This window comes from Pinus tabuliformis, chromosome 3_2 (genome assembly GCF_031772625.1).
Source record: "Pinus tabuliformis cultivar Carrire ecotype Pingquan chromosome 3_2, CPIR1, whole genome shotgun sequence".
In the NCBI taxonomy this organism is placed as follows: Eukaryota; Viridiplantae; Streptophyta; class Pinopsida; order Pinales; family Pinaceae; genus Pinus; species Pinus tabuliformis.
This window is the reverse complement of record NC_142302.1, coordinates 989,290,329-989,304,234: the sequence shown is the minus strand read 5'-3', so window position 1 is coordinate 989,304,234 and position 13,906 is coordinate 989,290,329.

Here is a 13,906-nt window from a genome sequence, read left to right as displayed (position 1 = left end):
GACAACAAGCCAAGTATCACCTCACTTATTCCTCCATCCCGTTCATTTCATTCATTCCTACCATATCCCCATCACTCATTTCCACTTTCATGCATCAAAAATCAATTTTTGAGCATTTTCTAGCTTGCTACAAGATGTCTTGGAACTACTACAGGAAGATCCTGTAGTAGTACAGGATGTCCTGAAATGCTACAGGAAAGGGATTTCAATATGAAAACAACTATGCAGGCCTATTCTAGGTTATTTTGGGATCCAACACCTCACCATCTCTCACCCAACATTAAGTCATATCCATACTTACCTCTGTGTCCATAAAAAAATAGGAAAATGTGAAAAAAATTAAAAAAGAGAGGTCCAGAGGACATGTTCTCATTGGCCTCAACCATCCACCATTCCATCTGATCCTTCATCACCATCATCAACCCCTAAACCACTACTAGACATCCCTCTAGGAAAAAATCAATAAAAAATGAAGAAAAGGTAGCTACAGGGTTTCATGTAGCAGCTACAGGATCTCCTGTATCAGCATGTGTCATCTATGCAACCAACCTAAGCTTGTATTCTCCTTCAAAACTAAATAAAAAAGGAGCTCTAGCATCTCTGAAGACCTTATTTCTCCTCACCGGATCTCCACAGTAGCAGCAACAACAAGGATATACCAAGCACCTGCACACATGAAACAAAAAGCAGACAACTACATAAGCAGGAGGAAATAAAAAAAATGACCAAAGAGGAACACTTACCTAAGCAAGTAGCATAGAAAGCCATCCTCCATCATGCATCGATAAACAAAGGTAGGCATAGGTATGGCACCTCATCCAACTCTTCCCCGAGTAACGATATTATAAAAATGTATTAATGTTGAAAATGTTTTTTTATAAGTTGGAGATGGCCAGTTAACTTGGCCACCCTCGTCTCGAGATAAAAAAATGAACTCCTAGTCAACATGCAATGTTGGAGTGTCAAACCAATGAGAATCAGTCAAAAAAGTGGTCGATTCAATTATGTGAGAGTGGAGGATGATTATGAGGGAAAGTGCATGATCACCAATGGTGGGCCAATAGTCCCAATGAGGAAATCCCGTACCACACTCACTAGCACAATGCTCCATAAATCAACCATAAATAGCATAAATTCCAAACTTTCATGCACCAATTGTTCATTTCAAGATCAGAGAAACTAGGACCACCTTGGAAAGCCATCAAAGAAGCAAACCCTATTTTGGCCACCTTATAGTAAACAGAGCTACAGGAAGCTACATGAAACTCAGAAAGCTACAAGGAGCACTAGCATTCCAAAAGAAGTCTGCAAGGGGGTACCTAGGGTCAAATTGTTCAGCAATTTTCATCATCCCAAGCATCACAGTGAAAAGTAAGTAGCCCATCTCTCTTGTGTTCATGGTTTGATAACTAAAACAAAAAGGAAAGAAGAAAAGACTCTATTTTCTCCTAGAAATTACAGTGGGCTTGAGATTTAGATAGAATTTGTGGGAATTTAAGAGAATTGTGTGATATAGAGTAGGGTATAAATTGTATTCATCTCCCAAAAATACTTTAAACTATCAGCCACCTTGAACTCATATTGAAGCTAGCCTACAATAGAGAAGATACATGGGAGGGGGCTTCAATAGAAAAGAACCCACGAATATATCTAGGATTCACCTACATCCCCCTGTGGTAGATATCTTTAGGAGGCATCACTGGTTGGGATTCTTTGAGTTGCTTAGGGGGTATGATGATGGTATAGCCCATGAGTTTTCCATGGCACTCAACCCTTAGGCAAGAACAAGTTCTACCACTGTGGTGAGAGGGTTTTCAATTACAATCAACCCTGAGGTGATCAACAGAGTAACCAAACTTCCTCAAGGGTTACAATGGAGAAGGGAGGACAAGGATAGCAACACCTTTTCTAAGAAAAACTTCTTCCTAAATGATGAAGAGTCAATTGAGGACAAAAATGGGGTCAGGAGGGAGAGCCTTCCCTATCCTTGGGACAAGGTGAGTTACCACATCTTCAAATACATTTCTTGTGAAGGGGGGCTTAGTATATTCTATGGCTACCAATTCAAAATCCTCCATTAGTTGAGATTTGGAGAGGATTTACCCATAAACCAAAGTCTCAATGTGCCTTATTTCTTGTTGCAATTAATGATAGACATGAGCCAGAAGTTACAAGAAGGGAAACACTAGCAATTGGCACATCATGGACTCATTAAACTAATATTGTAGGATGCCTTGAGCCAATTGAAAATTCCTATTCTCTGGTCCACATTTAGAGACATGGATAGAGAGGTTGTCCTTGAAATCCAAGCCCTTGAATATGGTGGGACTCCAACCTCTAGTGATGAAGAGGAAGCAAGAGAAGAGGAATAAGAAGAAGCAAAAAAAGAAGAGGAGGTAGGAACATATAAAGAAGAATAAGAAGAAGGAGAGGAAGAAGAAAATGAAGAAGAGAAAGAAGAAGAGGAGGAGAAGAAGGCAGAGACCATCCCTAAGGAACATACTAGAGAAGGGGAGAAATATTCAATATTGTCTCCTTTGCACATGTTGTGACCATCAACAACCCCCATTTTTATTAGTGTTAGTAATAACATTAATAAATGGGGACCCTTCCAAAAAAATCAATCTTAGCATTTAATGTTGCCTTTTTGTTTTTAGAATAAAACAAGATGTTAAAGTGGAACTTGCTAAAACATGGAAATTTACCTTTTCATACTTCAAGCACACAAAACTTCACAAACTACGAGTTTCCTAATAAAAAGCGCTACATGACCATAAGACCTAAGGAAAAGCTTTATAATGGAAAGTCTCGAACATTAAGGAAAACTTGAAAAACCCGCTTTAAAATGATTATTCTCACATCGCAAAAAGGTTACAGTGGGCATCCCTTATAAAGTTACTCCTTGAAAATGCAATCTGCGAGAATGCGAGATCACGAAGCTTATAACCTTATCGCATCGCAAATTCTAAAACCATGGCACCACTTTATGTAACATAACCAAATATTGTGAAATGCGATAGTGTCTCGCAAATCGCATATCGCAGCAGCTCAACGTAACGATGTTTTTAATGAGAACGAGTTTTGTGATATTGCGATCTGCGATATTGCGAAGCAAATCGCAAAATCGCTCTTATCGCAGATCAAAGGGCTCAAAGTTCTAGGACAGTACTTTCCTGCGTTCGATGCAAAGTTATGAACATTAAAGTTTAGCATAACAGTCCATTAGTGGTCATTTATTAAAAACGATTCGGATCAGTGTAAAGGACCATTTGAAGCAAGTTGATATCTTTTGATATGATTTAGAATTAAAGATCTCCCATCACCTTATTCTCGTCTTTCTATTGATTATTCCTGTATTCACTATCATCTTATCATATTTTTTCTCTCTGCTTGCAACTTTCAGGAAAAGCACATAGAGTGTAATACATGAAGAAATGGGGAAGAAAGGCAAGGCTCCTGCATCTGAGAAGACAGAAATGGCCCCATTATTCACAGACACCACCTGTAGTCGGGATGCAGGGATATCTACGTGGGAAGCCATGTATCAGTTGTTGGAGGATGAAAAGCCAAGAATTATGGAAGTTACAGTTACAGTGGACGGGCGTGGCTCCTCTAAAGCATCTCTAACCGAACTTGCATGCTCGTTTCTACATCGTATTGCTGCAAGGCCGAAGTTACTCCCATACACTGACATGGTGAAATGGATTATAGATGATGCAGACATATCTGACAGAGAGTTCAAGACGGCTAGCCAGCAAGTCATGGGGTCATTTACTCCAAGCAATTTGAGGCATATGTACCACTTACTAGAACCCCAGGCCAACTACAATAAGCAATTCATCGAGAAGTTCACCAAGGAGAATGAAGAGTTGGAAGAATGCACAAAGCACTGGTCAAATAATGAAGAAAGACTAAAAAATAATAAAAATGGTATGTACACCACTACCTCTCTTTGTTCTCCTTACTATTTCGCCGCTGCAATGTTATGTAGATTGTTTGGGAAACAAGACATCAACAAGTTTTCATCAGAATGGTTACCTTTAGTGGATGTGGCTACAAATGCCACAATAATGAATTGGGCCCAAATCCTGTCGGACAATTTGGCCACTGCAATTTTAGGATACAGAACTAAAAGAAGCTTTGCTTCGAGGGTTTATCCTCCATTCTTTTTGAGCACATATGTCATGGACGCTATTTGTTTTGCTTCCGATTTTCCTAATATGGGATGGAAGTGGACAGTACAAAATCCACTTTCCATTCAGGCTTATCACAAAGTATTGTGGGAATCCAATTTCATCCCACATTTCTTCAAAATTTGTCATGGAGTTATGCTCCTGATTTATAAAATGCTCTATAACCAAGATGCCCCAAGGTTTTCCCTAGAGGCTGAAGTGGATATTCTCACTGTGGCAAGGTGGTTTGGGGAAGAGTTTTTCACGTATATCAGAGTGTTTGGTAGCATTGCTTCACCCCATGTGCTACCTCTTTAAGTCCCCGAAAAACTAATGGCCAAGGAAATAGCTTATCAGACCTATGGTGTGGGGGGAATGAGCAAGGTATTGAAAGACTCCAAAGGCCATTCGGCCCCAGTTTCCTATAGTATGTGGAGCCTTTGAATTGCATGACTTAAGTCATGATTTCAAAGAAGTTGATAATATGATATGTTTACAACTACCAAAGTTCTTGGGGAGGAATATGATCCGTTTGGTGTTGTAAGTAATTTTACTACAACGGTTAAAATAAAAGTGTTTTCCAATGAAGAAGATCTATTCGACGATGTTTTTCTGCAGAAGAACACTTTCAAAGAAGTTCAGCATATGGCACAAATTATTTTTGACCAAGAAGATCTCCAAAAGTTCAACAATTATAGAAAACAGAGGTTATCAAAGGTCCCATTGGACCAATTTCTCATCAAACCAATAAGGGACTCTACTCCCAGTGTTAGCATAAGTGAAGGATCAGAAGATAAGTCTAAAACAAGCTCTGAAAAGGAATCATTTAAAAATTTTGGTGATCAATCAAAGGGTGTATACAGCAGAAGTGAGGAATCAATAAAAGACACGGCTCAGTCTATAGCGAGGTTTGATTAGCAGACTTTGTCCCCAAAACAAGCTGAAGTTCCCACCCCTCTTACAAAGCCAACAAAGCCACTTGTAGTTGATCTAGAAGGGGAATGGGAAAATTTTAATAAGTTAATTAACACAGAAGAACATAGCACAGAGCCATTAACAAACCCAAAAGAGACAACCACAGAAATGGTGATAGAAAGGGCTATCAATACTCAAGAAAGGGAGCACATTCTTGTTGCTCCCTCGTCTAAAATTGTATTAAGGATAGAGGAAATTCCTCCTCTAGATGTATTTTATAGCCCTCAACATAAGGTTGTTGTCAGAAGGAAAAGAAAGAAAAGAAAGCTAGATGCCATGCTCGCTCCCGAGGATGAACCTCTGGACGTTCTTTGGAAAGACCCCACTACAAACCCATCGGAAAATCTAACTAGGCTCTCTCAGATCACAGGTGCATACACTTCAGCAACTATTGATAAGGCAACTGAGATTCAATCACTACTTAAAGAGAAAGAGGATAGGATTTTTTTTTGGACAACAATTACAGCAAGTCAGCATCAATCAAGAAGCAGAAACACAGTTAGCAAAACTCCAACAGGACTTCCAGCAAATGCAATTGGAACATCAAAGAAGTTTGGCTAATAAAGAAGAACAATTAAAAGGTATGATAGAACTGCATAAAGATGATCCAAAAATTGGGGAGTTTATCACAGAAGCACTTGCTCTTAATTCCCAGCTCTTGCAATAGAAAGAACTACTCTGCCAAAAGATCTCGCAATGGAATTCTCATTGTGAAATGAGTGATAATATTAAAAATCATGTCGTAGATTTACGACTTGAATATGACTCAAATTTTAAAAAAGTATAAAAATTCTTGAATTGGCAGAGATCCGAAGAGGGGAAAAAAGTAGACATGCCCAGAATTGACGAATCACACAAAGACATTTTATTTTCAAAATGGAATTCCCGGCTTAAGGAAGCAGAACAGACAGTGGAAGAGGTAGCGACAGTAGTGAACAATGTCATTGAGTGCATAAATGAAAATTTGCACAAGGCCAATTTAATAGCAGAGACCACCCTAGGCTTCCTTCCGAAGGCACAACAACTTCAAATAGAGTGGAAACAAACAGCAGAGGAAAGGGCAGAGGCGATTAAACAGGTAAACAAGTTAAACTGGGAAACATACTGGCAGTACCTGGTAAAGCCACATAGCCAATGGATGACCCTAAAATGCCTCATAACCTCTACCGAGAAGATAGTGCCAGCTCTTGCCAACACCGTATTTGTAGGACAGTTAAAAGCTGAAGTCGGCCAACCAACGCTCTTGAAACCGATGCTGAACATTTGCGATCTAAAGGATCAAATGTAGGATTTATCATAGATACAGTTTATTTTTGTTTTAGTTTATTTTTTCTTAAAATGAGGCAGGTCGTTTAAACCTCCTCATCTATTTTTGTAATATTTATTTTTAGATTTCATTAGAGTAGTATTTAAACCCCTCTCATGCATTTATAGAGGGGTCCAGAGTTTTATCAAAAAAAATTCTTTAGAACGTGCATTCCCCCCCCACTGAGGAGGTTTTGATAAAATGAATGGAACAAGATTTATTTTCTATATGAGTTTGATGTATGCTACTGAAATGCACTTTTGTACTCTTAGTGGATGTTAAGTTATTGGAAGATAGATCTATATTGCTGTAGATCATGAGTAGAACTTATTACCAATGGTATTTTTATCTCCTAATACTCTTTACTTATGTGTCAAGCGATAAATCATTTTCAGTTATTTATATATGAAAGTTTGAAATGTTTTGTTATCATTATTGCACTTCTATATGGTGATGATTTACTTTTTATGCTGAATATGTGAATGACTCTTATGCGATATATTTCTCATAATTGTTTCAGATAACTTTTTATACGGAACAATCATTTTTAAAAGGATTCTATTCTCATTGTGATTGAATGATTTTCATTATCAATTGCTTTTAGAAATTATTTTAGATCGCATAAGTAAACGTTACTCCCGGGATAGTTTAGAGTTAAATGTTTTCTTTGATTACAATAGATTGCATATGATAGTTAAAAGGTAAATTAGATTTAGAACAAGCATTCACCCCATAAAACCCCAAAAAGAAAAACATCATCCTATTAGCAAACATATCATAAACAGATTGGGAAAATGGTTCCATCATCCCTAGTCGAAGCCACTATTCCAAACGGAAAATGAGATGCATTAAGGTTCAGACCTGGTGGTTATCCCCCTTGTTGGAGACCCGATTTTTCAATCCTTCAACATTTTTGGTGCTATAAGGAGGGCCTGACTGTGAATGGAAAGTAAATCTACATCTTCATGCCATTCTAAGAGTAAAACTCCCTCACCATCACCCTCAAATTCTCATTCGCATTCTAAATCTTTCATGTCTAAACCAGAAGTTGAAAAGAAAAATAGAGAGCACATTACTGAAAACCCAAGCAAGCCAGATCATTCTTCTTCATATCCCCCTCAGTTACAAACTTTAATTCATAAGTTACAGGAAATTTCTTTATCTCAAGAAGAATCTGAGTTTTCCCAAGGTAGTGTCACTTCTCATCTGACCCCGTCTCAACAACTGACTAGAGCACAAAGCGAAAAATTAGGAATCCCACCAGTTGAGTTTCCTTTACCAAGTCATAAGAAATCTAGGAAAACACCAGTAGAATCTCAGAGTGAGGTTCTATCATCATCTTCGTCTACCATCCCATCCATATCATCAGAAGTTAATTCATCCATCCCTCAACTCCAGATCGCGGTTCACACAGGTACAAGAGCAACATCCTCCTCTACCCAACCACTTTCAACTACTACCACTCTTCCTCCTACTCATACTCCAACAATGGCAAAAAATCCACCACCAAGGCCATGGGCCAATCCAGGAGCTGTAAGAATGCCTACACCTTTATCGCATTTACCAGCTCATCCTAAGAAATGGCTTCCCAATTTTAAACCTGACAATGTCCTATCAGCCGAAGAGCACATAAATAATTTCATGTTGTCTATTAATTTAAATGGAGTAATAGAAGAGGACATAATTGTACGATTATTCCCCTATACTTTACAAGGAGCAGCAGGATCATGGTATTTTTCATTACCATCAGGCTCCATTAATAACTGGGATACTTTTCAAGATCAGTTTTTAACAAAATTTGGAGATGATCGATCTACAACAACCTTAATAAATGACCTCTCCAATTTAAAAGCCGAACCAAGAGAACCAATTAAGGATTTCAATTCTCGCTTCAATAAATTATTAAACAAAATACCAGCAGCGTCGAAGCCTAGTAATGAAGTCCAAAATGAATGGTATATTTCTGCTTTGCCTTCAAATTCAACCATCTTTGTAGATAGAGCTGCCAAGCCAATGTTAGCTGAAAACATGAAAGAGGTGATAGTTGTAGAGAAACGTATCCTAGCTGTAGAAAAGAAAAACACCGTAGATGAAAAAAAGTATAAAAAAGTGTCTTTTAGAGATGATTCTAAGAAAAAACAATCAAAAGACCTGTTCAACCTGGAAGGGTTACAGAAAGTCTTGAAAACAATGTCCAACGAAATGGTAGATATAAAGAAACAAGTAGCAGAAACCTCTTCCAAGAAACCTTTTAAAAGAAATCATTCAACTGATCTAAAACCTCCAAATGCAATAATAAACATAGAATTAGAAGGGGAAGAGGAAGAAGTTTCAAATGCGGAACAAACCGATGATAATGAAGTTGTAGAACTACAAGGAATGTGGGACTTCATTCTTCCGAATGAAGAAGATCAAGATGCATTACCAGTTGCTACCAGAAGTAGAAATCAACTTAATCCTCCACAATCCAGTGCTAAACAGAAAAATCCAAGCCTGACTCTTAAGGATAAAATCGCAGGTAAGAAGTCCTCACCAAAGTCTACTCAGACAAACCCAGTCGAATTTGATTCAACAACTCCATCTAAAACGATTATCATTTCTAATGAAATGGAGTATAACATTGTTGAATACATGAAGAAAACTAGGGATAATATTACTTTTCATGAGCTCAGCAAATTAAAACATCAACAGAAATTGCTCTTGAAAGAGCTAAATGCAGTACCTATTACGCCTCTACATAGTGCTGTAATTTCACAAGCTACTCATGAAATGGGAAGACCTCTGATTGGAATTTCAAATAAATTCAATCCAAATGACATTTCTTTGATTGGAGGAAGGTCAAAATCCCATACTCCGCCATTTCTCCTTACCTTTGAATTTTTCAATAAAAATTTGCATAACTGTTTGGTAGATTCCAGTGCCTCATCTAATATTTTTCCTAAGACAGTTTACACAAAGCTAAATGTCCAAACTTAGAAATCTGCAGTATGCATAGTGCAACTGGATCGGCCTCAAGTTGAGGTCATCAGTGAACTTAATCAAGTGACCATAAGGCTTTCATCAAACCCAAAAGTATTTCAAGTTATTGATATACTTGTCGCAGATATTCCTGAATTTTATGGACTAATCCTTAGCAGGGATTGGTCAGAGAAGCTTCACAGTTACTTTGCGACCAACTGGTCTCATATGTGGCTCCCTTACAATGGTAAACCAAATCAGATCAAGGTTGAATGAGAAAGACACCAAAAGTATATAGTGACAGAGTTAGAAGGAGAAAACAAGCCTGTAGCATACAACAACAACATAATTGGAAACTATTCTGTTGATTCATTCTTAGGGAATTTCAACGCTCATACTTCACCTTTTTTAGAAAATTCCATTTTATCTTAGATAGAAAATTTCTCTCAAACGGACACTTCTAGATGCATTGATTTTGTAGATAGACCTGTAAATAAAACTTTGTTTTGGAAATTATTTTTTGATGGTTCTAAGTCTAATGATGGAGCAAGAGCAGGTTGTATATTATTTAGTCCAAAAGGAGAGAAAACCATGCTAACATGTAGACTCAAGTTCGATTGCATGAACAATATTATTGAATATGAAGCGTTAGTTCAAGGGTTATACAAGGCAATCGAGCTTAATATCAAATACCTGCAAGTATTTAAAGACTCTGAGATCGTTATTAAGTAGGTAATAAATACTATACATTGTCTGTCAAGGCACTTGAAGCACTATCAATCGTTAGTACAAGACCTGACTTCACACTTTATAGCATTTAATATTTCATCCATTCCAAGACTCCAAAACGCTAGTGCTGATCTCCTTGCTAATGTAGCTTCCAAGCTTATTCCATCAGAGGACTATAGCCCAGACAGATTTTCAATTGAATTAATCTTTAGACCCTCCATTCCTGATAACATTACCAACTGGAGATTTTTCAACAATGATCCTGATATTGTGAGTTTTCTAACTTTAGAAGGCTCTTACAATAATCAGATAATTGATGAAGACCAACACGACAAGCAATTGGAACAAGGAAACAACAATAACGCTATACCCAAATCTATAGTCAAGTTGGAGGACCTATATGACTTAAAGGACAGATTCAAACGGTCCACCAATTCAAAACTTCAGAGTTCAACTTTGAGATATGAATTAGTCAATCTGGGGATTGATATAAAGCCACAGAATATCAACTTAGGTCTTGGCCTAACATCTAAGAAAAAATAAGCTTTCATTCGACTGTTGAAACAATACAAGTGTCTTTTCCTAGAATTACGATGATCTTAAAACTTACGATGCTTCGATTATACAGCATACAATCTTGATGATCTCTGATGAAAAGCTTGTCCAACATAAATTAAGGAAAATCCATCCTAATTTGGAAAATCAAATTAAATCTAAGTTGAACAAATTACTAAAAGCCAAGATTATTTTTCCTGTTAGGAATTCTAGATGGGTCTCCAATTTGGTCCCAGTCAGAAAGAAAAACGGTGATATCTCGATTTGTATTGACTTTCGAAACATCAATAAAGCTTGCCAAAAGGATAATTTTCCACTACCCCCTATGGAACAAATATTACAATCGGTTGCAGGGTCTGAACTGATGTCCTTTCTAGATGGCTTCTTAGAGTATAATCAAATCTTGGTCCACCTGGATGATCAATGGAAAACTGCATTTAGAACGAAATGGGGCACTTACGCATATCAAAGGATGTCATTTGGTCTGATCAATGCCAGTGCCATGTTTTAAAGGGCCATGGACATTGCGTTCAAAGGATTAGTGAATAAGTCAGTGGTGATTTACTTAAATGACATAATAGTGTATTCTAAAAAACATAGTAATCATCTCAGAGACTTAAAACAGATCTTCCAACGATGTCAAAAATATGGAATCTCACTTAATCCAAAAAAATCATTTTTTTTGCATTAAGTGAAGGAAAGCTTCTTGGATTCATAGTGTCTAAATCTGGAATCCATATCGACCCAGATAGGATTAAGGAAATTTCTGAGATATCTTTACCCCATAACAAAAAAGCAATGCAGTCTTTCCTTGGTCAGATCAATTTTGTTAAAATATTTGTCCTTGACTTCTCACGAATCGTGTCACCTCTCCAAGCCATGATAAAGAAAAACTCTCTCTTCAAATGGGGTCAAGCTGAACATGAAGCGTTTGGCTTGATAAAACAAGCAATTATAAATGCCCCATCGCTAGCGACTCCAAACTTTTCCGACCCTTTCACTTTATATACATTCACCTCTGAGAAATCGTATGCTGCAATACTCACATAAGTGAATCAAGATAAAGCCGAAGCCCCAATTTCCTTCTTCCGTTCAAACTTACAAGGAGCTGAATTAAATTACTCCAATTTTGAGAAACATGCTTATGCTATGTTCAAAGCAATCAAACATTTCAGACCCTTCCTGCTCAAGACTCATACCAGAATAATAGTACCATTTCCAGCGGTAAGAAATCTTTTAGTATAGAAAGATGTGGGCGAAAAGAGGGAAAATTGGGTCACAGCCCTGCAAGAATATGATGCTGAAATTAAACCAGTGAATATTGTAAAAGGTCAAGGTTTTTGCAGGATGTTGGCTGGAGCATCGCACATATCAGAAATGTAGTCTCCAGACAGTGAAGTACAAGTGTATGAGGTAAGCCTAAATGACTCTGAATCAAGGTATGCCGATATCATGTTCTATTTAAAGAACGAATATGCTCCTCCACATTTGAATCATACAAAGAAAAGAGCCCTAAGGCTAAAAGCTAAATAATATCAAACTGTAAATGATGTACTCTTTAGGATGAATTATGATTTTGTTCTCCTTAGATGCCTTGAGAAATCTGAAGAAAAAAATGTATTGTAGGAACTTCATGACAAACCAGCAGGTGGACACTAGGCAGGAGATGCGACAGCACATAAAATCCTGCTCGCAGGCTACTACTGGCCAACTTTATTTAAGGATGCACATAGCTATGTAAGAAGATGTCGGATTTGTCAAACTACTACTAGAAGACAGAGGAAGCCATCGTTGCCATTACATCTGGTCAACATCAATCAACCATTTGAACAATGGGGATTAGATATAACAGGTGAGATCGTTCCTCACTCTTCTAAACATCATAAATACATCCTTACAGTTACCGATTACTTTACCAAATGGGTAGAAGCAGTTCCACTCAAGACAACCAACTCTGAGAGTATCATCGAATTTATAGCTCAATTCATAATCACCAGGTTTGGCTTACCTTATGCTTTAATGTTTGACAATGCATCATATTTTTTAGGTAATGCTATGACTGAATTTTCACTCAAAAGATGTTTTAAACTTAAATATTCTTCTAATTATTATCCGCAAGGAAATGGGTTGGCTGAATCAACAAACAAAAACCTTATTAGAATCATTAAATAGACTATTGATCAAAATCATAGAAATTGGCATAAGTCTTTAATGTACGCTCTTTGGGCAGATCGAATAACTCAGAAAACTTCTATTGGCACTTCTCCTTTTCATTTAGTTTATGGAAAAGTAGTGGTCCTATCAACAAATCTAGCCATTCCTTCTCTAGCCTTAGTTCAATTAATTGAAGAAACCCCTTCCTCATCCTTGCAATTAAGACAAATGCAGATCCTTAAGCTTGAAGAGGAATGAGAAAAGGCTAGGATTATCTACGCACATCATCAACAATTAGTGAAAGCTTCTTTTGATTCAAACTTGGTGTTTAGGAAAGATTTTCAACTTGGAGACTTAGTATTGAAATGGGATAAAGCTCATGAAGAAAAAGGCAAGCATACTAAATTTCAACGGATGTGGCTTGGACCATTCCAGATCTTCTAATTTCATAACCGGAGAACCCACAGTAAAAACCATTTTTCTGTCAACGTTTCAAATCCCAACAGGGATCCATCATCAGGACTATTATTGAATGTTGATAGTAGAAGAGCTCAATTGCGAGATATAAATAGTTATGAGGTAAGTTGTTTTGATTAAAGAAGGTCGGCTGTTTTGATTAAAGGAAAAAATGAAGGTCGGCTGCTTAATAATTAATATTATCAAATATTTAATTAAATTAGGTTTATTTTAATTCTAATCATATAATATTTAATTTCTGATGATAGATTAATACTAATAATAAATAGTAAAGGTGGAATTTCTTAGTAATATATTTTCTCTTAATAATTAATAATTTTCTCATAATAAATAATAATTTTTATATATAATAATTTAAAATAATTTATAATAACAATTTCTTATAAATAAATTTATTAATATAATAAAATAAAATAATTGATAATAATAATTTATGATAATTTATAAGAATAATAACAATACTAATAAGAAATAATAAGTATTAGAATGGTTATGGATTATTATTATTTATAGTTATTTATAAATAATAAATATTAATAATAATTAATAAATGTTATGTTATGTTATAATAAATATTAAT